Raw genomic sequence first — 23981 nt, forward strand, 5'->3', positions numbered from 1 at the left:
AACAATTGCAGTATTTAAATGAAGCATGCAAATGGATGTGGTGTTGAAAGATACTGTTTCATTAGTATCTTCCATTCTCAAACATTATGGTGCTTTCCATGGCCAAATACACCCACACAACTAAGAAGGAATATGAAGAAAATAAACTGTGTGTATAGATTTCCATGTGTTGCCACACTGGTGAAACAGAGCTGCATCACTTCTGGTCAGGGGGTTTTGACCCCTGGCCTGTCTGTATGCCTGCCCCAACCTGACACTGTGACTGAGAACTTGATGGACCTTTCTAGGCAGGAATTAAAAAGTAAGAATAACCAGTGCTTTTTACTAACATAGGGTGGGCGACACTGATACAGATAGGAGAATCATTTTCCTGGGGAAGAAGTGCCAGTTTTGCATAGAAAGATTAATAAATGATCATAAAGTCAAAATAGGAATGCACTCCCTTCACCGACACTTCTAAAATGTTTTTATATTCACAAGGTTTTTAAAAGACAAAACCCACAAAACTCAGTCCTAAGTCTAAATAAAATTTTTTTCAGGTGCAATTTTTTCCAACACAACATTGCTGTAAATTCCTTATCAAGAAACAACAAAAAAATGGATTTCTCTTTTCAGATCAAGAGAGCAGTTTTGGTAATGGCTGTATTCATTCATCTTTCCATTCCAAACATCATCCATCATGCCTTACATCCCTTACACTGAACTGCAGAAAACATACCACAAATTCTACTTGGAATAGCAATGCATCTTTAACAAAGCTGACTAAACTAAAAATTAAGTTTTCAACAACTGCGTGTTAAAAAGAAAATCAATGAAAGAAAAACAGCGAGCTCTACTGAACAAACATCCCACAGTTAAAAAAAAATATGTTTCGATTGATGAAGGAAGAAGCCATGACATTTTAGGTGGCTTAAAAGAAATTTCAAGGATCATATTAAAAAGAAAGTTGGCATTCTATTAAAATATAGTTATCCCAAGAGATAACTGGAATATACTGGGAAACAAGGACATAGTCTGGGTTTTCCCATTTCTCAAAGCAGTTCATTAAATTTTCTTTTCTTCATCTCATGTCCCCAGTTGAGGGAGTTTATATTCAGGATCATCAACTTTCTTGGTTGTGAAGCACCTCTAATCCATTTACTTGATCCTCCTGCAATCAATTAATGCCATGTTAATCCTGTGCTGGCCAGGCACAATGTGGAAAACTAAATGTATCACATTATCTGCAAGAAAAGTATTCAGGAATCTAGATCTGAATCCAAGACACTTTTACCTCTACAGAAAGGTCAGGATGAAATACTCAATAAGATTTATGATAGCTACAAAAACAGCAAGGTAAGCTCTAAGGAGAAACAATATCTTTCATCAGATCAAGTGATCCAGCTGGAAAAAGAAGACAACCTTTGAGATGCAATGACCCAGTGCAACTATGGGCAGCATCTGAAGTTCAGTTTAGATTAGTCCTGCAGTGAAAATAAGTCTTTTAATGTTGGAAATTTACACAAATAACCCTCACTAAGATGATCTTTTATACTCTTTATGAAAAATATTTTCATGGTGTAATTAGAAATAAATTTTCAGCTTTTATTTTTGTTAGAGCAACCCATAGGAATTTGTATGCTAAAATTATTAATGCAGATCCATTTGTCAAAATTGGTTATATTTGTAGTATTTGAAATGTCTGTCCAGTCTCACAGATTTTGAAACTCAGTACATTGATTCCAGAGGGTTGATGGTCCCTTTCCAAGGACTTAATGTCTATTCTTACAAACAGTATGAATCACATTCTTTCACGAGAAAGTGTAGGTCAATGGAATTACTATGGAAAATGCAACTTCCTCTTGAGTGAACTTGCCAAGTGAATATCTTCACTTACAGTACTTTGAATACTACTCTAAGGGCACCTTTGCAAAGCAGTACCTCTTTGGGAGGGGCAGCCTGCTGCTATTCTTTCTTGTATGTGCCTGAACTTGTTTATCTACTTCCAGTCCTTTATGCAAACAACAGGACGGCACAAGTGTTCCATGGGAATGTGACATTGTGTATGTCATCCTCCCTGAATTTTGTCCTGAATTTCCACTGCTCCTGTGCATTATCAGTGGGATTCTTTGATTATTTATGTAATTGTAGCTGCCTACAGCTGGACAAGCCTATGGCAAGTTCCTCCTCTGTGTACATTAGCTACCATTGCTGTACTGTATGCTATTTCATTTCTCTTTCAGATATAGAAAGAGGAGTGAAGTGTAAAATCATGGAGACAAAAACAAAAGAAGCCATAAAAACACTGAGCAGCTCAATGCAATGGTATTGTTTTGTTCACAGACAGCCTCTCCAGCAAAAAGGAAGCGAGGTGTGCTCACACTGAAAAGAAACAGATCCCTTCTGCATGGCCAGGGCCCCATGACTCCTGCTGGTGCTCATGCCTTGGGCTCTGGAAGAAAATCGCTGGGACCTTCTTGTCTTACCTCCCTCCTGGGCAAGCGCAGCCTCCTCCTCTCTGGGTGGTCTTTCCAGCAATGGAGGTCTTGTCCTTCTGCTCTGGTGTGACCCAGGAGTGAACTGAGCTCATTAAATGTACTTGTCTTTCCTTTGAAAAAGAAAAGTGTGGAAATAGATAGACCCGAGTTATGATGATAATGCATTTATATGAAAGAAATAAAGGCAGTGCACTTGTTTGTAGAAATCAACAGCATTTCACCTCTGTGATAGTTCTTTCTTGAGAGGCCACGATTGTCAGATCAGGCATTTCAAGGCACGTCATTTCCAGAAGAGAGGAGTTCGACACACTCTTGATCGTGTGCTTCTGTTTATTCTGGGTAAGGGATCTAGGACACCTGTGTTAGTTTTAAAGCTACTACATGTACAGCACTTGACTGCTATATTTTGGCAAGTCCCAGCTGTTATTTCACATGTGTGAACTAAGAAAATACCCAAGGTAAACACAGACTTAGAAGTAGTACCAAAAACATTTACAATAAAGTGCAAGTATAGCCCAGTATGTTAACCTGCTAATATATACAGTGTGCTGGCCCTGATCTATTTCCCTTTAGAGAGGCAAAGGAAAAGATGTAACAAAGCCTGTACGGAGCACCACAACTGGTTACCATTTTTTTCTCCTGAAGCAGCACCACCACTGTGAATTGCTTTTCTCTTATTTCTCTTTACTCACATTTATTACCAGCCAAGCTTACCCAAAAGCAGGCAATGCAGAATAGAAACTTTCTTTTTTCTGTTAATTTTTTGCATATCAAATTTTAATTTTAATTTCTGTCTTATTTAATTTAAAAATCAGTTTAAATGCAGATTACTTACATGTGTGCACATGCTCACACTCCCCCTCTACATACACAATGTTAAAGGACATTACTGATGATCATTTATTTTTCTCTGCTCTTGCTGCATTCCTTATCCCTTCTGTCTTGAAATACTGCCAGAGAAGATTGTCTTTAATAGACTTCAATGGCGTCAAAGAACCTCAGGAAATGAGGACTGAGGTGAACTTAAGGTTCGCTGTGTGCCACCAGGACTCTGATTATACACACTCCTTTGAACAGGAGGTGAAGATCTGCACCCCTGATGTCTTGCCCCTAAAATGCAGTATTCTGTCCACTTTCTGTCTCCTCTAATTAAAGCTAATTATTTTGACCTGCTTGGTTTCTTGTCCAGAAATGATGCTTTTACAGTCTCCTCTTGCTCACACTCAGTTTTGAGTTGTGTCTCAGAAACTCTTAGATTTCATAAGAAATTAGTTTTACTAGAAAAACAGGGCCACTTTATCTCCATGATTTCCTGTATACAGGTCACATCCTTTTAAGTACAGTCACCATCTCTGTAAATACTATCCTTAGAGGTAAGTTTTCCAGCTGCCTCCTGACATGTCCTGACGTAACCACTGTAGTCTGTGAGCCAAATCTTCTATGGGGCCAACAAATAAAAAAATGAGCTATTGATTCAAATTAAATGAGTCAAACGTTTAATTAAACAAGTCAAACATTTTGATTGAAATTAAATTAGTCAAACAAGGAATTTCCAGGGAGAAACATGAACCCAGATTAAAGTTTCCTGATTTATTTAAGCCAGGAGCCTAGTAGGTATGAGAAGCTGTAGTAAAAAAGGTTAGCTCTTCATTAGTGACAAGACTAAATTTTTTTGTGTGATTTCAGCACTTTGTGTATCCAGAATCAGCTCAAGATCCAAAAGGAACATTTCCCAATGTTTTCGCTCTCCCTTGCTAAATTAATTCCTGATGTAAATGAGTCCTGTTCTGACGAAGTTATGCAAGCTTGCTGTGTAATAACCACATGCAATTTTGTGATTGTCTAATTTCTTGCTCAAAAACTTTCAGGAGTAAAAGACAAGTATTGTATTTGTCCCATGTTTGACATGGCAACTTTCAATTGAAATATCATGACCCTCTAATTATAGGTGCATCAAACTCAGTAATGTTTTGCTTACATCACTCACTGCTTCCATTCATCATAATCCAGGATTGCTCTAGTTCACTCAGCAATAATTCTAGCTGGCTTTCATCATTCCCATGGAAAACATATACGAACAATTAAATCTCTCAGCAGAAGGAATCAACCTCATCTGGAGATTTATGAAAGCATTGCAAAAAAAAAAAAGATCATGTATATATTCATGTGAGCAATAGCAATGAATAATTATATAAAGATCTGATAACAATATGGCTCATTTTGTCAATGGTGAAACACTGATTTGATTCTCGAGAACTTCCTGCAAAACCTGAAAAGAAGGAGAGGTGGGGAAAAGACAAGGAAAAGGACTATGTGCTTATCTATAGAAGTTCATAGAAAGACCCTCATGCAGTGCAATCTAGAAAACATTCATTTACTGTAGTTATATAACCATTTTAAAATTTTACCTTACTCATTTCTTACCCTTGCAGGTTTGTACATGCTGACCTCTGATCAACAACCTGCACTGTCCATTCTGTTGCACCTGCTCTGATGACTTCTTTGAAGCCCTGCAGAAAATCTGAGTGAGGGCAGGCAATGAAGAAAGGCCTTCCTGCCCCATGCTGTAAACATGAGACCACCCTCCTATGTAAGAGCCTGAAGGCATCACAATACCAGGTGAAAGGCACTTTTATAGCTTTCCATATATTTTAGTCAACACAGCTTTGCAAAACTAGAGAACAAGCAGTGAGCACAATGGTTTGAGGAAAGATAGCTCTTAATGAAATATTTACATCAGGTTGATACTGACTTAATGTTGTCTTTACAAGCTCCCAATGTGATGATTTATGTGTCCTTCCAAGCCTTCAAATAAAGAAATGAGGTTTAGCATTAGCTTCCTAAAGGCTACAGTTGTGGTTTTTTTTGAAGAAGAAATATAACTGATGGATAGCTCTCTATATGGAGATAATGTTAGTAATGAAGAATTGTAAGTAGTGCTCATTTTGTCTATGCACACACAACATGGAGTAGAAGGAAAAGGAGATAAGAGATTATGCAAAACTCCAGAAAGAAATTGGTATGACTGCAAGATGTAAAAAAAATGCTCTACAACACAGAGCATGCACAATAAAATAGCAAAACAGGATTTGATCAAGCTAGTGCACAGGTCTCCATCCTACAGACTGCTGTACAAAACCAATCGTTGTGATGCAGATTTCCCTCATAGTGGAAATTTTTAGAACTCACCAGCAAAAGATATTTCACTGTAAAAAAAAATGATACTTAGAGTCACAGAATAATTTGAACCTTCAGAGGCAGGGCAAATGTTAGGTCAGATTTAGTGTTCATTCATGAAGTTCCAAAACCAGGGAACATAGGTTTATTTTAATTCTATCCTTAGGTGATGTGTCAGTACTTCAACTAAAGCATAAACAAAACAACTAGAAATGGATAAACAGCTGAGCCCTCTGGGCTCCCAGTGGTCCTTCCACTGGCTTCCAGGATTGTGTATCATTTGCTCTTTCTAACACTACAACATTCAAACAGTTAATGATATATCATCCATGCCTTGATCCTTCTAGCTCACAGACATAATGGCTGAGAAAGAGGAATTGACTTTAATTTTCTGCTTTGCTTGACATGACAAAAAGATTCTTCCAAGAACAAGTAGGTTCTAAGAGAAAGCTGTTTTGCAGATACAAAGCTTTATAAGGACCTTTCCAAGGAGTGAGATCCATGCAGCATTATCAGTGAGAGAGATTAGCACAGAGTAGAGGAGAGCAGCAATTACGAGTTAGGAAAAGAAAGTGCAGAGCCTTAAAAGAAACAATCTATCTTTATTGTCTTTTAAATCAATTAGGGATCAGACCACCAGCATTTCTACATCCTGTTTTTGCTCATGGTACTCATAGATTATGAAAATGTTGACATTTCACTTATACTTGATAAGACTTTTTTTTTTTTTAAGGACATTATTTTTAGATGCATTCCTTTTTGTAAGTTGTGTAGCAACAATGGTCTAAGGGTAAAACCAAGGCCAGATGTGTAGAGAGAGGTATTGTCTCTTATGAAACTAAAATAGTTGAAAAAATAGACAAGAATTAGAACTTGCCATCACTCTTCAGGTAAAAGGAATGAAACATCCTCAACTGAATCAAGCTAAACTGTGGAAAGAGATGAACTGCAAGGTGACAGTCAATTACCTTGTTCAGGGTTACTGGGAGAAAGAAACCTATCATCAACACTGCTCCAGAGGAACACCCTTTTTGATTCCTGATTCTGACAACTTTGGGGACTGCAGTCCCCAGAGACTGTAAGGAACAGGATTGTTTTTCTCTTTTCTGTGTCTCAGGCATGACAGGCTGCTCTTGACAGTACTTTTATGCCTGCAGTGGGAAGTTAGGAGGCAGAAAACACCTTGCTGGTAGATGCACACATTCAGGATAGATTTAAGTCTGAAAAAAGGAGACCTGGAGGAACAGAGTCACCATCTTTATAAATCCTGCAGATGGCATTGCCAAGCAAGCATGTTTGAATTCTGCATGAAGAGAAACACATACCTGAATAAAAACTATCTAAGCAAAAAAAGCTCCTAACAATTGGCATCTTCTACTTCCCAGTATATTTTGCCTTGGATTCAGCTACACTTACTAACTGTATATAAAACAAAGCTTTGTGTTCTGAAACCTAACTTCATATCCTTGCTCTGTAAAAGTCAATAAATAAATAGGAGCACTAATAAAATGGTAGAGTTTGGATGAGGAAGCAGGGATTTAATAAATGGTACGTAAGTACAGTCTTAAAAATAAATGCTTACTGTTTAGGTTCTATTCTGTTCCCATTCTTGTATAATTAACAGAGATGTGATCACAAATATTTCACAAGGACACTAATCCAGCCAGGCAGTAGAAGCAGAGCTCTGAGTGAGCCAACAACGACGGAAAAAGAGAGCAATGGCAAATGCTGTGCATTAGAAATCAATGCACAAATATTGCAAAGTTCTACAGAATTACATGCCAACTGTGATCAGCCTGGAAATGTGTGGACAAAAAGGGTTAAAACTACGGAAAAACTAATAATTTCAACATTTTCTCACATTAATACAGTGTTAATTTTCTGGAATGCTTACTGTCAGAAAAGGTGGCATTTTACAGATGATAAAATTATTGATTATGTCATTAGCTTTTAATATTTTTTAGCATTTGTATCTTGATAGACTAGCATGTGGGGAGGAGACAATTGGAGAGCATCCAGCTTCAGGATGGGAGATGAGCACAGGGGCTCCCCTCTTGTTCTGGGATTCATCCCATGAGGGGCAAACAAAATGACAATATCCAGCCCTGGTTTCCCATACAATGAACAATGAACAGCATTTGGGAGGGGCTTCTTTGGGAACTGTGGCAGGCTCTTTGTCAGATTTGTTTCAAATTTTGGCAAATGTCTTAATTCTCCTTTGGCTCATTGGATAGCTGTTCAGTAATGATTAGGCTGGTTAAAAAGTTCTTGAGAACTTTTTAAAAATTCACACCATATCATCTCCACAAAAAATTGGACATTTTCATTTGCTCCAGAGTGCTGAAAATGCTCAGAAGCAACAAACAAATATTTTTTTTTCTCAAGGAATACACTTAGGCAATTGACTCTTTTTTCTTTAAACTTGTTAGATTGATAATATTATCAATTATAAAATAGATAATTTCTGTTTATCTTTCTGTAAAATATATACACACATCTATAGTATGTGTGTATTTATGAGTAAAATTATAATTTATAAAAATATAAATGTGAAACCACACAACCCTGAATGGGATGTGGAGCAGCACAATGAGTGATGGAGAAGGTTCAGTGCTCACTGGCTGCTACCTGTTCCACAGAATCCTTTTCTCTGGGTCATTTCTGCTAGCCTTCAGTGATGTATTGTAATGCCAGTATAGATAAATCACTACAGAATAAATCACAACTCTCTGCCATCCTGATTCTGACGAGGACCAGACTTAAACTCCACCCATTCACATAGCTGAAGTAATGTGGGCATTTGCTTGCCTGCAATGCAAATTTTGTCCTCAATTTGATTTGAAAGAAGGCCTTGCAGTGAAAATACATGTGCAAGCTAGGTCATGGTGGTATTCTGGGGGAAACAGAGAACATGAAAACAAAAACACCTTTTGTAAGCTAGGAATGATTCCATTTATATATAAAATTCTCTTAATGCTAGTTTGTCACACTGTAAGCAGTTTGTGTGTATGTGGACATGATACCTTGGCATAATATTTACTGAGTCCAAACACATTTTTATCAAATGCTTAGCTGCTGAGGTGATTTATTTTCTGGATATCATGGTGCCAATTAGAGAGTTAATGCTGGGGGTGGCCAAAAAAGGGGTCATGATGTGCTCTGCTAATTATTTGCCTCCTTCCCAAAACCTTCTCAAGTTTGAAGCCACAGGATTGCAAGGAGAAAGGTAAGCTTATATCCAGTGAGGCAAGGGAATGTCCAGCCCCAGGGCAAATTGTGCACATTCATCCTCTACCACGTGAGTCTGGGAGGGAATGGTGCCAGACCCTCAAGTCATTGCTGTTGAGCAGGCAGATTACTCTTAATACAAAAAATGGAAACCATGATAAATGGGAGCAGATTTTAGCTGTGATAGTCCACGTAGACTTCAATGCATGGGTTAATTCTTTGATGGAAGTCTGAGCTATTTGCATTGTTGACAGATACATTTCTGTTCACATGGGTGATTTTATAAAAAGTTATGAAATAAATAAAAAGTATAACTTCTCCAATTCAGATTCCTGTAAATGAAACATAATTTCAACAGGTATTAACATACTGCATTCTGATTTAAAACTCTTGCTATATTCAGTTCCAGCTGAAAAAAGTAGCTCAGGTCTATGATGTTTAACATATATGAGTTTTATTCTATTTACTTCTTCTTTAAAAGATGTAAAGCAAAAGAAAACTCTAATACCCTAAGTCAGAAAATCCAAAAACCTAGCCAAAAGAAATGCATCTGTCCATTTTTTAGTGAATTAAGGCATTGTCCAAAGAACATGTGCTTTGTACATACATAGGTCTTTCTTGCAGTGGTTCCAGCTGTGCAGTGTAGGACCACCTGGAATAACAATGGAGCCACTAGAATTACTTTTCATGCATGTACAGCAGCCAGGATTGAGTCCTATCTACATACAAGAAAACTTTTGCTTTTGAAGATGTTTCCAGCCAGCAACACCTTTATGAATAGTAAAAGTTGCAATTTAAATACTTGAGTTGGGTCTCACATGTTTTTGGGTCCAGCACACTGTAATTGATTCTCTTGATTAAATCTAATGCATGACAGGGAAACCCCATGAAAGAAGGTCTGTCTCTAACATTCCAGTTAGATGGTAGAATTTTATACCTGGTCCTTACTCTTAGCTTCCAGTAGAATTCACATTCTTTGAGTTATGGAAAGGTCCCAAGACCTAAGTGAGACAAATTTCTGTCCTCCATTACTCAGTAGGAAATGGGAAAAATTAAATGTATGCAGAGTGGTGCAGTTAGTCAGCATCATATTTGAACCTTTCCTAGTATCAATCATTCAACAGAAAAAGTTAGGGGAGGAAAGAAATAGGGAAATTACTATGCTACAAGGCATTTTGCAAGAGTTTTACAAGAGTATAGTTCATTAAATAATGATAGCAAACTTGACTGGCAGCTGGCAGGATTATTAAGTGCATCTATTTTAATACCTGTGTACTTATAAAATATTCCAAACCCCTCTCCCCATTTTTTGCCTTTACACTCACTATAGTGACAAAGCCACCTTTTTTATTAAGGAAAAAAGGCATTTAAAATGTCTGTTTCATGCCTTCCAGAGTCAAGGCATTTTTTTTCTACTTTTTAATATGATTAATAACTCTAACAGGTATTTTCAAAGCCAAACAGCTGGGTTATTGCTCAAGAAACAGCTGTTTCATTACTAAATATATCCTTATTTCACCAGCCATCAACTTGCTGAAGCTTTGCTGGTTACTTGCCTTTAAACATTTGCTGATAGCAAGAAAGTCCTGGTACTTAATCATAGCTAGTGCTACAAAAGCCAGGGCTACTTAGAAAAAAACAATACACAGAGAAAAACATTGGCAGAAGGCTTTTTTTCTCTGAGGGTGGGGAGGGTTTTTTTGTTTCAATGCCACACATTAGGTTGCAACCAGATGTTCATGTTATAGATCCTGCCTGGATTAAAAAAAAAAAAAAACCCACACACAAAAAACCCCCCTTTTCATTCAAAAATGTCAATATCGTTTAACAGCAAATGTAATATAATTACAGTATTCAATAAACATTTAACAAGACACAGACATTTTCTGCAAGAAAATATTACTAAAGTGAGCCTTTTAGCAGTTTAGCAGTTAAATTAGTAATTTCTTTTATAACATCTGGTGAGCAGTCTCTAATTTCTAACGTTTTGGAACAAAGAGACATCGGGCAGATTTTGAGTTATGAATAATTTGCCAGTTGTTTACCTTTATGCCAATCTAATTCTCCACTGCATAGATGCAATTGAATACATTACAAATGTGCTTTCCATAAAAATCCCTAAAATGCAGGAGGGGGAAGGTAGAGAATGAGTTCAAGCCACCCTGGCCCTTCTCAGGCACTGCCACGCCTGTCGCCATCCTCCTCAACATGTGATGGAGCCTCAGCAACCCACTCTCAACTCCCAAAATTCAAGAGTGCCTCTGTGCACTGACTCAAACCAAAGCAGTTGACCTTAGTAGAAAGCTTTCCATAAACTGTGTGGATTTGGGATCAAGTCCAATGAGAAGCTCTCGTGGCAAGAGAAGTCTCTCAGGAAGTGGGAGAGAGGCAAGGGACCATTTGTGTGGAGGAGGACAGCCCCAGCCACCTGCTAATGTGCTTCAGGCAGCCTGGGGACACGACCCATGGAGTAGGAAGGCTTCTTCCACATGGAGATCTTGCCAAACCACTAAAACACTTTGCTGTGCTGAGAGCTTTCCCTGGGTACTGTTACTCCCTAATATCCCAATACTTCTTGCTCCATATTTTCCCTTATTTGGCTGCAAGATCTTGGAAGAGTTTGAGGTGATTTCCCTCCCCCTTGCAGCTCAATGCTTGCCTGCACCACAGCTGCAGTGGCCACAGTGACATCTCCTCTGCAGGACTTAGCCCACCACGTCCACTGTGCCCACTTGTGTCTGCCATGGGGTGGGATCCACCCTGCATTGCAGCCTCTGCAATCCTGTGTCTTGGGAGAAGAGCTCCAGCAAGTAAAGGAGCTGCATCCAGTCCTCCACAAACCACATGCTGGAAACAGTGTGATAAACCTTTCTCTGAGCTGTGGATTTCCAGAACACAGTTAATTTATTGCCCCTTATCTCGAATGGATGACCATACAGAAGTTAGTAAAAATTACTCTTTGTCATCATGCCGTCCATCAAGGATACAAGATGTTTGTATATTTTACATGAAAGGTTTAATTATTAGCCTATTTCTAAGTGCCATAATTTTGATTCTTTAATTCCAAAAATTAAACCTGAAAGATTTTTTTAATGTATATGTTCCATACATACTCATAAAACTCCTGGAAAAGTTTTGTTCATAAAAAATAGTCCTTTAAAGTATGCCTCCTGTTTCTTAAAATATCAATATTGAAAGCCCAGAAGAAAATCTTTTCTTGTGGGTGCTTTTGTTGTGTGCTGTGGCAAAGCATGGCTGGATCTCATTTGCCTTGTGTTGCCCATTCAGTGACATCAGCTGAGACTGCTGCAAATATAGGCCAGAATGTTATCTGATGCAAAGCACAATAGTGAATTTTTAACTCATCAGATCCTTTCCTTTTTTTGTCTACTTTTTTTTCCCCAAAAAAAGTACAGAGGAGGCAAAAATAAAACACACATACTTGTGGAGGTTTTGTGCTTTGCTAGATCATCTAGTGCACTTCCAGTTCCCCTGCAGGTCATGCTAATATAAACAGTCCTTAAAGAGGAAAGAGAGAGAAAAGAAGAAACAGAAGCTTAAGTTAGGCTTTGTTTTGCTCTCAGTAACTCACTTCCACATGTGAGAAGTGAACAATATTTTCTTCTATAGCCTTAAACCCCAAAGCAAAGCTACATAGCAGAAAGAAACACCATGTTTGCAAACACCAAGCAGCATCAGAAATTAGGCAGTACAAACCATTTTCCCTTTGGAGAATAAAAACCAGTTTGGATCAGTAGGGAAGGGCATCCTGAATTCAAAATCTGCTAAGGCATAGAGGGACTGAAGAGCATTTTGTGCTTTTGATGGTAGAGGATCAGTTGTTTGCAATGATAACAGTGCACAGTCTGTCCAAATTCTGTACTGCCTTCACTGCAGATGTCTCTTGCTGTAATGACTGTGAACAGCCTTTGTGGCCACTGCAGGTAATAGGACTCAGCCTCCTCAAGCCTTTAGGAGTGCACCTCATTGCTACCTGCTAGGCCAAGAAACAGGAGTGCAAATGGAAATAGGCAGAGTTTAGGATAAGTAATTCAGTGAGATGAGAGACATTTTAATGGAGAAGGTGATTTTTTGGGGGTGGTGATGGTTGTGTGGGATCCTTCTCTTTCCTTCATGATTTGGCATTTCTCTGCTGCAGAGCAGCAGAGCATATCTGGGATGTGACTCTCTGTGGTAAGTGCTCCATCCAGCTGCAATATAAACAGAGCTTTTCACAGCACATTCTAAAGCTGTAACATTAAGGAGAATAATGGACGATGCCTTTTGATATCTTTGTGTAAACGAAGAATTTTATTACAGTGAATTACCATGTTAATTTATGAAAAGTAAACAAAACCAAGTGCAAAACTGATTCAATGTATAACCTAACTTTCCTGGTGCCTAATGAGGTGACAGTGATGGAATCAAAACAAATATCTTTATGTTTCATAAATGCAGGGAAAAATACTTCTGTGTTCAATCACTGCCTGGAGTCACTGACAATGCTGGCACACCAACACCACAGGTTTTAAAGTAACTAAAAGTCACTTTGTCTACTGGCTGAGAATACAGGCAGACTCACTGTGGACCACCATGGGTAGTAAGATAACAAGGATGCAGGGAAATGGCAGATAAGGTTGAGAAGCAGTTGGGCCATACTACACATAAATAATATACTTTGCCCCTGTCAGTCCTCCATTCATCTATAGACTATTGCAGAAGCAAAACTGTGCAAAACACTCCATACAGAGCACCCCCCTTGGGCCAGAACTTTCCTTTGATGACTTCCAAGGCTTGCTTTTGTGTTGTTTTTTTTGGTTTGTTTTTATTTTGGTGTTTTTGTTTTTTTTTTTTTTTTTTTTTTGTTTTTGTGGTTTTTTTTTTGTTTTGTTTTGTTTTTTTTTTTTTGAAAGAAGACATTGAAACCTGGGCCCATGGAAGGCAAAGGGTTACCACTGTTCCTAACACATTATCCATCTGGAGCTGGCAAGTTTCTTCCTGTGATGGTATTAACTAGTGCAGGTGCCCTGACAGGCCATTTGTCCAGAGAACTGTGATCATGGGAAAAGCTTCAACCCAAGGTAAACCTTCAATAGGAATGTTGTCCAGACCTCTTTGGGACAATTTGGATGGATCTTTAGATTTTTCCATGTATGCTCTCAGATGCTCAAGAGGTCTATGGTGTTCTGGTGTACTCCTTGTTAGGATGACACTCCACCACAGCTGCACACTGAAGAGCATTTCTGTGCATAGACAGGAACTGGCAAACTTTGTCCTTCACAACCATTTCCAGTCCAGTTCCAAAGACAGCCATGCAATGCAATAGAAAAACCAATACCCTACCAACTGGTAAACTACATCTGGATAAATTTATTATGTCAAGAGATGTGACATGAAATTATCTTAATTCTTATGTCGGTGGATTGGACCTTTATGTGCTTAAAAACCATCTAGAGAGCAGCAGTGTGTCCCCTACACCTTATGATTTTTTCCTTGGAAAAAAGAAGGCACAGCCTCCCTAGTAACACTCTTTTCCCCTCTCTTTTTTCACAATAGAAATATTTGCAGTGAAAGTAACTTTTTTTTTTTTTTTTTTTTTTTTTTTTTTTAATGTGGAAAATTAACAGAGAAATTGGGAATCCATGGCAGAGTTAAGCATGGCAATTCCAATTGCCCTCTATACAGCCAAAGATTAATATCATACCAAAAGCTGTCAGTTGGCAGAAATGAAAAAAATAGAGCTGGGAAAGAGTCCACTTGTCACTGCCCATACATTTCTTAGCCTGATCAAGGGGAATCCATGGTGCTGGCGAGAGTCTAGCAAACAGTCAGGGCCTTGGACTCAGCCTCTTCTTGAGCTGCCAAGACATAATCACTCTAACATCCTGGACAGCCAAACCCTGCCTCCTTTTTAATAAGCTCCTATATAGGAAACCATTTATAGATAAAATAAAGGAAAATTATTGTGCTCACTTCATATTCCTGAAGAAGGAAATAGAAGCAAAGTAAATTAAGTCCAATTTGCATGGACTTTTGAACACGCACAGTTTTGGATATAAGCTGTGGAGCAGACGTAGAATGTTGTAGCCTTTATAGTCAATATTTTATTAAACTTTTCCTTGTAAATTTTGCTGTGTCTTTATTGCATTCATTCAATAATGGGAGAACTTTCCTGCAGCTAATTCTATGCCTTGAAATTTCCCTTCTTGTTAACCTGTGACTGCAGTCGAATGCAAAGAGTGTCTGCCATGCAATACAATAAGGGTAGATTCAGGTACCAAGGTGACTGTATTTTTTTATTAAAATACCATTTTATATGCTCAGTTTCAAACTGATGACTGCATTTGCAACACCTAATTGCCACCAGTGTCTACAAATACTTTGCATTTAATGAAAATATCAAACTATGTTTCTTATTTTGGTTGAAGCAGTAGGTTGTATTATGCAACATAAAATCCCATTTTATGAAATTTCATAGAAATACAGATATAACTTTGCACTCTCCATTTTTGTTTGAACTTTATACTCTCTATATTGCAGGGCTTTAATAATCTTTTCATGGTAAGTCTCAAAATATTTCTGTTGCATCAGGGAACTAGACAGTTCCATTGTGGCTAATTTAACACCTGTAAATTGCCATGGCTACCAACAAAAATCTTTCTTATGAGGTAAGTATCTATTCCATATTTTAAAGCAGTGGTAGAATTGGATCCACTGGTTGTATCTTATATTAAAAATCCTATTAACTTTATTCATCCACACACCATCAGGGAATGCACAACTTCTCACACCTTTTAAGGCCAGGAGGTAAACACTTCGGTCAGCCAAAGCTGAATTTCCTCATAGTCTTCTACACAGATCCTCACCTAATAATGGCTGAATTGGAATTGCTTTAAAGATCCAAGACAAGAGCAAATTTTGCTTACAAGAGCAAGCGAGAAAATAGTTGAGCTATTTGAAGATTTTGTTTGAAGGCTTGGTTAAAACAAAAGTCTGTGTCATCTTTGGTTCTGTCCATCACTCCACAGCTGCATCAGAATTTTGGTAAAACCCAGCAAGGATATGGAGGTCATCTTATGTACAGCCAAATCATCTACTCCTCAATCATCCTGTTAAGGCAGCTTTGGACTTGCTTGAGGGAAAGACCCTTGTCTACATCAGGTATGAAATGGCCTGGTGCTCACAGCCATGTCACCCAGGCTGCAGCCTAAGGGAAGGCATGACTCATGGACTTTAGCTTGCCTTTTAATGCTTAATCAATTCAAAGACTGTAATTCTTCAAAACTAGGCAGATGCCATAGAACTGGGATTTTTAATGCCCAAAGATATCCTTCATATAGCTGCAATGTGAGTGTGACATTCCATAAGTGGTGCCTGACACAACAGCCTATCCACTTTGCAGGGACAAAGCTGGAACCCAGCAGCTGGAACACCTGCAGAGGTGAACCCAAAGGGTCTCAGTTTCATCCTTATTCCTCAAAGTGTTATTCACAAGAAGGCAATGAAGCTCCATAATTTGCAGGGACAGAGAGCTTTCCTCCATCTCTTAAGCAAACAATTGAAAAAACAATAAGGGTAAAACTGCCAATAAAAAAAGCTTTCTAATTCAGCAATTTAGTCTCTGGCCAAATTCTGGATTACATTTAGGTGACATGACTGGTTGAGTTCATTATTGCAGAGGCACTTGGTATAAAGAGAAATGTCAAGAGGTCATGAAGAACGACTGAAAAGGCAAAACAAACTTCATCAAAGCCTCTAACTTCTCCTTTGTGCTTTGGCTGCTTCTCTTGAACAGTTTTACAACTCTGTGGGTACAAGTACAGAGTCCTGCTCTCAAAGGCTGCAAACATTTTGCAAAGGGCCCAGTAGGAGGAGGTTGTAACATAGCCAGATATATTCACTTCACCCTTCTGATTTAGTGGGAAGTGGTCAGAAAGGTCTCATGAAAAATATACAACACTTTCAGACAGAAAAAAAAAGGAAAAGAGCTTGGAATACACTGAAAGGAGAAATGAGAATGTGGGAATACAACTGCACTGATCTTTCTGATAATGAATCCAGTAGGAATACTATTTATCTTTATAAACAAGACAAGATTGTGGGATTTCCTTTTTAGCAAGTCCCTTCAAAACATAGGAGACTGTGACACAAAAAAATCATGTTGCTATTCAGATGAGGAAGGCTTCCTTACACGTACTGTATGTATCTTGGCAATCCCGAATGGAAATTTAGAAAAAAAAGAATGGGGAGATGCTTTTTGCAGGAGACATGAATGTGAGTTTGCCATTCCACTGGGTTTAGTTTAGTTTTACAGATTTTCTCTATTAAAATCAAACCCAAACAAAAGACCTAATTCTTCTTTCATTTATACACACATCACATAAGTCATAAGGCAAATCCACTGAAACTTGTTTTGTGAGACTGAAACCAAGTGTTATATGCACAAAAGATGTGCTCAAGTCCTATGTACCAAGTCAGGACTGGATCTGGAAGTATTTGTGTAATATCAACTCTACATAATACCTATTCATTCCTGCTTACTCAGAAGAAAACCCCAGCAACTCCAAAAAACCAAAAAAAGATCCTTTCTTTAGGATTGCACAGAATATATCCATAGAACAAATCTTGGTATTAAGGTGTATTAGTCATCCTACTTTGTTCTACATTTCCTCTCTTCTGTTTTCATTTGTTCTTTCTTTAACTGTTGCTCTGCCTTCTCCTTTTCCAGGCACCAAGAGTTTGTCTGATTCAATGAACTTTGACTTCTCACAAATCAGTTTATTTCAAAGAATTTACACTGACAGAGTGTCTTTTGTCCTCTTATAAAAAAACCAAACCCAAAACCCGTTGAAAATCTGAAAAGCTTTGGGCATGAAAAGTAAAAAATTTAGGTGTGCTGAAAGCAATAAATATGCCTTTCTGCTCTATTTTTTCCAAGAAAACTTGAAAGAAGGTTCAGATGTATTTTATGCAGTAAGGATTCTTAAGAGTAGAAGTGTAGTTGTGCCATTTCTGGGACAGTTTGGAGACACGAGTTTCTTTTAAATGTTAAATATTTTTCTTTATGTAAAAAAAAACAAAAAACAAACCCACAACAAAAAACAAACAACAAAAAAAAAAAAAAAAAAAAAAAAAAAACCCCACAACTTTTTTTTTTGTAAGTACCAAAAAAAAAAAAAAAAAAAAAAAAAAAACCGAACGAGCAAAGATTCCACCAGGACAAGAAAAAGCTGCACAATGGTTCCAAGTCGCCTTTTATGCAGGGGTAGACTGAGATGTAAACCTGAGGATGATGGTGCGGGGAGGGGGATGCAGGGATGCAGGGATGCAGAGATGCAGGGATGCAGGGATGCAGGAGGGCGGGGGTGGCCCGGCAGCCACCAGGGGTCAGCCGAGACCTCCCAAAATCTCTCTCGGTGCCCCGAGGGGGAGCGGAGTGACAAACCATCCCCAACCACCCCGGAGCCGGGGATTTGGTACCCTGCTCTGCCTGCTCGGAGCACTGCCGCACCCCTTTTATTCCCTCTGTTACTCTCGCACTATCCACTCGCAAGGGTTTCAGTCTGTGCTCATACAGCACGGCAAGGTTTGTCATTCACTTTTTGGTTTTTTTTCCCCACACTCCCGTGAGAGATGTATTTCAGGCTTCTCCTTCAGAAGCAAAGCAATCCAGCAAGTTGATTGTGTGGGGAATGTGTCTCTATGTCCCAAAACTTATCCAAAAGTTACAGATATAGCAAGTAAAAAAAATTTCCCATAAATTATGGATATAGTCATACCAGGTGCCAAATTTGTGCTTTTAAAAAAAATTCAGTTCACATGTAGCTCACTTTGTTTCAGATCAAATGCTTCACTGAACTAAAACTAAAAAAGAAACACAGCTAGCCAAACAGCCCGAGATCACAACCCTACAATAACAACCCGGGACACACACAATAGAAAAGCAAAGCTTCTGCAGCAGCAAGGAAACAGACTCCAGTCTCAAGCTTCCAGGGGGGTTAAAACAACAGCGAGTTAAACGTGCAACTTTGCATAATAGGGAAATATCTCAGCCCTATATTCCATGACTGTAACGCAAGAGCTGCAGAATCAGAACACGAGAACTGGGTACTATGACTGAACCTGCATTACAAATCCTGGCTTTGTCTGGAGACAAGGGTTTACCAATGCCAATTCAAGGAGAGGACCTGGAATTGGGAAGAATGCCGTTGGACACATACTAGAACCCAGGATAATCCCTGAGACAGAAAAATATAAACCAGCATGCATTTAAGAACTTTTCTGAACCAGGGCCAGTGTCTGTGGTAATGATTAGAGGGCTTTAATGATCAAGCTATTTTAATTAATATTCAGATGGCTTTATTTTTCATGGAAAGAAAATATAAGCTTATAAACATACCTCAACATAAATGCTTTTTGCCTTACATAAATAACTGGGTTTTTGAAGAAGGGTGTCTTTCCTAACAATTTTTTATCAGAACAAATAATAAAATAATACAAAACATGCCTCTGATAATCAATCAAATTGAAAAAAATAAATAAAATTAAAAAAAAAAAATTTGCTAATTTTCTTACAGACTGTAGAATTGCTTGTCCTTCAAAAAAACAATTTACTTGCACATTTTGACCACAATTTAGAACACTTATATATGCTCTCCTGCTGGCATACAAACTGTTCTTATTAAATGCAATAGCTCTGTAAATATAATAACACACTTGCAGTATAATGAACTTTTCCATATTCAACCATTTTTCCTGCTCTCAGTTATAATGACTGCTGACTCTGAATAAAACATTGCTTGCTATACAGCTTGTTTGTACAGGATAAAACAATACCATCTTTATCTAAAAGACAGTTATAGATTTATTCTGTCTTAAGTAGAAAACCAGTCATATAATTATTTTAGAACTGTTTATTTCAGTGTTGGAGACAACAAAACATGACCTCTGGATGATGAAGTTCTGTCTCTGTAAGTGCTCATAAAATGATGTAATTCAGAAACATTTCTGCCTGTTCCTCAGGAGCAACAGTTGTGATCTCAATTTGAGTCACACCATGCTACATCCAGAATTTCTCAGCAGGAGACTGAGGAAAAAAAAAAAAAACACAGCCATAACTCTATCAATATAGCAAAGGCCAACCTAAAGGTAGGATTAGATAGCCAGGTACTGATCTGCCAAGATTGGACATAAATTCAAAGCTAATCACACTAAGTAGATTACACACTAAGTAGATTAAAGAGTGGGGTGGCACTATGTATGAAAGTTACAGTGAACTGAATGTAATATTTGCAAATTCAGATTTCTTCCAATAGCCATTCCCCATTTGACACATATATGTGTAGATGTTTTTGTGCTACACAGCTGAAGAAATAAAGACAGTGAATTTCCAGGAGGAGAATATGACTTTCAGGTTTCTTGACCCCTGCAGAAAATCTGGGCATCTCGTGTTCTAGCAGGCAAGACAATCTCTCTAACATCCTTGGAGCACTGCCATAAATCTTTGATTCTACTAACAATGTTGAGAAACCAAGGTCTAGATGGTATTTTCCTATAAGAGACTGAGCCAGTTCAACGGGGTTGTGCCAATTAATACCAGCATGTGGGTTCACTCAAATGTGTTCCAAATCAGAGTGCTTTTTTTCCTACAGACACTGCCTTTTCCATCAAAGGCAAGGGCCATGACCAGAGTACTTTTAGAGGGATATGTTTCATGGGAAGTTTCAAAACTTTATTGGGAAACATTGTTTGCACAAAAAATGGCTCAAAATTGAGGAACTTTTCAAATAAAATTAAGCAGACTTCAGGAGTTTTGGAGGACTTCAGACAGAGCAGAAACTTGTGTCAGAGCAAGATTTCAACAAGACTGCTGTGCACAGGGCTTGTATCAGGGTTCAGAGGCAGCTGCACGGTTGAAGAAGGAAGTTTGGGGTTTTTTTTATTTTATTTTAACTGCTTGGTCACAGCAGCAGTGCTGGGGTAGAGCACGTCATATCTGCTGCCTGTGATGTGCCTCTCTTCCCAAACACTGCACAAAACACATCAGTCACTACTGGCAAAAACTATGAGTTTTTTTCCTCTACTGGGGAATTCTGTTGGCTCTTCTCCACACTTCTCTGCTTCCAACTCACTTAGACCTTCCCTCTCAGACCCCAGCTCTCTTAACCCTTCCTTCAACACCCAGAAGTGCTTCTGTTCCTTGGACTAATTCACCCTCGTTATAGCTCATTGTGAACAAAGAGGTGATGAGGAGAGAGGAATTGCAAACACACCTCTGAATCTTTCAAAGAGAAAAAAACCAGTCAAGGTCTGAAGTGGAAAATTTCAACCAACTATACTTTCCTTTTTGCTAAAGGCAACAGCTCAGCTGACCCAAAACTTTTATGAAGAAGGAGAAGTGCACAGTTCATTGACAGCAATGCCTGCACACACAAATATAAATACATATACACATTTGTGTGTGTGGATTTTTTTAAAAAACCTGCTGCCTCACTTCTCTCCCTTCCTTTGCTAACTGTGTTCCTAGACAAGCCCTGTTTCAGACTTCAGATGCTTCCCAGCACCCCGACAAAGAAACCCTGCCAGGTGGCTGCCCAGGGCTGGGCTCAGGAGTTGTGCCTCTCTCCAGACAATCTGGATGTTGGGAAAGGAAGCTGGCACTAGTGTTTGGAGATGTTATTCATAGGCCTGAAGCAAAGGTCCCTAACAAAGAGGACACTCCAGCATGTACCTGGGGACTGCTGGAATGCTTCCTGCATTAAATTGCTGCCCAATAATCCCAGCAAGAGATCTATCTGTACTTCTACAGCCAATGAGAAAACAACTCAGAGCTAAACTATGAGAATCACAGGCATGGATCATCCATGTGAGCATGGTTATTCAGGGAGACAGCAAAGCCACGCTGCTACTGGAGCATGAAGCAGCTCCAAGGGACTGAACAGCTCTCAGTGCAACAGGTTGGGAGTTTCTGCCAGGCAGCCAGATGCTGTTGGGGAAATGTATCCAGTACAATTCGACATCTGGGATCCTTGGTTGCCACTGAACTCTAGGAAAGCACTGTGATATGATGAACAAAAGGCTTTTGGGGCTGTATGCACCCCACCCTTCTTTTCAATTAATTGGGAAAATTTCTTGGAAAGGTGGGGTCCTAGAAAGGACAAGTCATGTAGCACAACTAAAGAGTAGCTTCAACTATTTATGTATTTACAAAAACATATGTCTCTTATTAGGGCTTTTTATTATCAGACCATTTTTTGAGACCTGGGAAATATATACTGAAATTAAACAACTTGTTATTATATTTATACTATTATATAAATGTGGGAGGGAGGGAGTTTTCCTATAGGTGATAACTCTGAACCTGCTTCCAGTTACATCCAGGCAAAACTTCCATTAACATGAATAGGAGGAGAATCTGACCTGGTGAGAGTCAGTTAGGCTTCCCTTGAGCTCAGCAGGACTCAAAGTCCAAAGGATGACTCGGCTCATGGAAGCTCATTCAAACCCACTTTTCCTTAATATGGTCATTAATCACTTGCTCTGCTAGGTCAGCCTCAAGGAAATTTGTGTCCTCTCATGCTTATTTGTGCCTGGCTGAAACCAGAGATACCCTGTTGGTACATCAGGAGTAGAGTTTGCTACACTTCTTTTTTCCAGTTTCTGTTTTCTTCATTAAGGACACAAGCATCCATAAATGCTAGTTCTTTGCTGTTTTCTGGGAAAATTCTGATTTTTGCATTTGCTACTCCTATTCAACTTTCCTGCAGTGAGTGCTCAGTATCTCTAAAAATCTCTCAGGCTCAAGCTGAACAAAGTATGCAGAAGAAAACAACCTGATTCAAAAAAAGTCTACAACCCCATCTAAAATCTTAATATTCTTTCCCTGTTCACATGCTGAAGTGCTTTGCTGGGAATTGGATGTGTCTAGGGGCAAGTACACCTCACAGTGCTTTGGGGGAGGATGCTGAAGCTGAGCTCCCAGAAGGTAGAGCCCACATCTCCAAGGAAGGCATGGCCCCATCCCTTGTGTCCCAGCCTCAGTCCCTCAGTGATCTTGCCAAGACCACTGGAACCATGTGAACACAGACAAACTAAAGCAATGCCAAAATGCCATCTGCTCCTCTGATTTGCACTTTGAATACCTCTCTGCAGTACTGTTAAACAGATGAGCAGCATTATTAACAGCAACAGGAGAGAACTACACTGTGCCAGCATTTCCAATCCTTTCTTATATGAGGGGCACGGTGGCACAGCCTGCAACACTTTATATGAACAACTGACAGTCACAGGCTTACTGTGGAGAGGGGAAGGGGCTGAAGGAAAGAGCCTTTGCCTTCTTCAGGTGGAGTCAGCCAGAGCAAAGTTCACACTGTACAGCACAATTGTCTGCCCAGCCCCTGTTACATGGGAAACCTGAGCCTGCAAGTGTGACTGTAGGCAGCTCTGCAGCACAAGAACTGAGCAGCTAGTTGTCTGCCCTGAAACAACTTGATTTTTAAACAAACTAGGGGCCTATGTACAAGTGAACAGAAACAGAGACTGTACGAGGGAAGAAAAAAAAAAGTCAGTTTGTATTAATTCAAATTGCCTAGGTCTTTATTATTTGAGAGCTGAAATTAAAACAGGCACAAGCCTAAGAATAATTTCAAAGAGTTAGGCCTTAAATGGGAAACAGGTAAGTAGCACTGAATAAGTTATTTTCCATAAATATTTAGATGGTCAGCAGCTCACAAGCCACAGACAGGCAGAAATTCTTATTGGCAGAAACAGAACACTGAGACCTGTCAAGCTCAAAATTTTGTGTTATAGATCCTGAACTGTTAAGTATTTACGAAGCTCCATGGGTTTTAAGAGTATTCTAGGACAACATGAAGAGATGTCTTGTATGGTTAGACTAGAGACTACTTTATAGGATGCATATTTCACCTGCACAGCCCTGGACACAGTAGAGACCTTCAATGGATCCTCCTTAGTAACTGCAGCAAGAGGCAAACACACTAATCAAAATTATAAATAACAATTTAAAAACTAATAATAGTTTCCATTCATTATTTCAACATTTTCCTTAAACTGGCACATTGAAAATTTCTGTCTCATGTC

The 23981-nt window shown here is 38.8% G+C and overlaps 1 long non-coding RNA gene across 2 annotated transcripts in view; it reads right to left on the minus strand.

The window, feature by feature from the left end:
• Nucleotides 1-1383: 1383 nt before the first annotated feature.
• The window catches only part of LOC306800646, a 35715-nt gene continuing 13117 nt past the window's right edge, over nt 1384-23981 (minus strand). The window contains exons 1-3 of one of the 2 annotated variants that reach the window (XR_013773895.1): nt 2699-2797; nt 2466-2587; nt 1384-1463 (exon numbers count right to left, since the gene is read on the minus strand). This is a non-coding gene — a long non-coding RNA (uncharacterized lncRNA). Of the gene's footprint in view, nt 1464-2465; nt 2588-2698; nt 2798-23981 lie in introns of those variants that run through there. The other variant, XR_013773894.1, reaches the window with a different exon arrangement.

The sequence above is a fragment of the Erithacus rubecula genome (genome assembly GCF_903797595.1).
Source record: "Erithacus rubecula genome assembly, chromosome: 3".
Lineage (NCBI taxonomy): Eukaryota > Metazoa > Chordata > Aves > Passeriformes > Muscicapidae > Erithacus > Erithacus rubecula.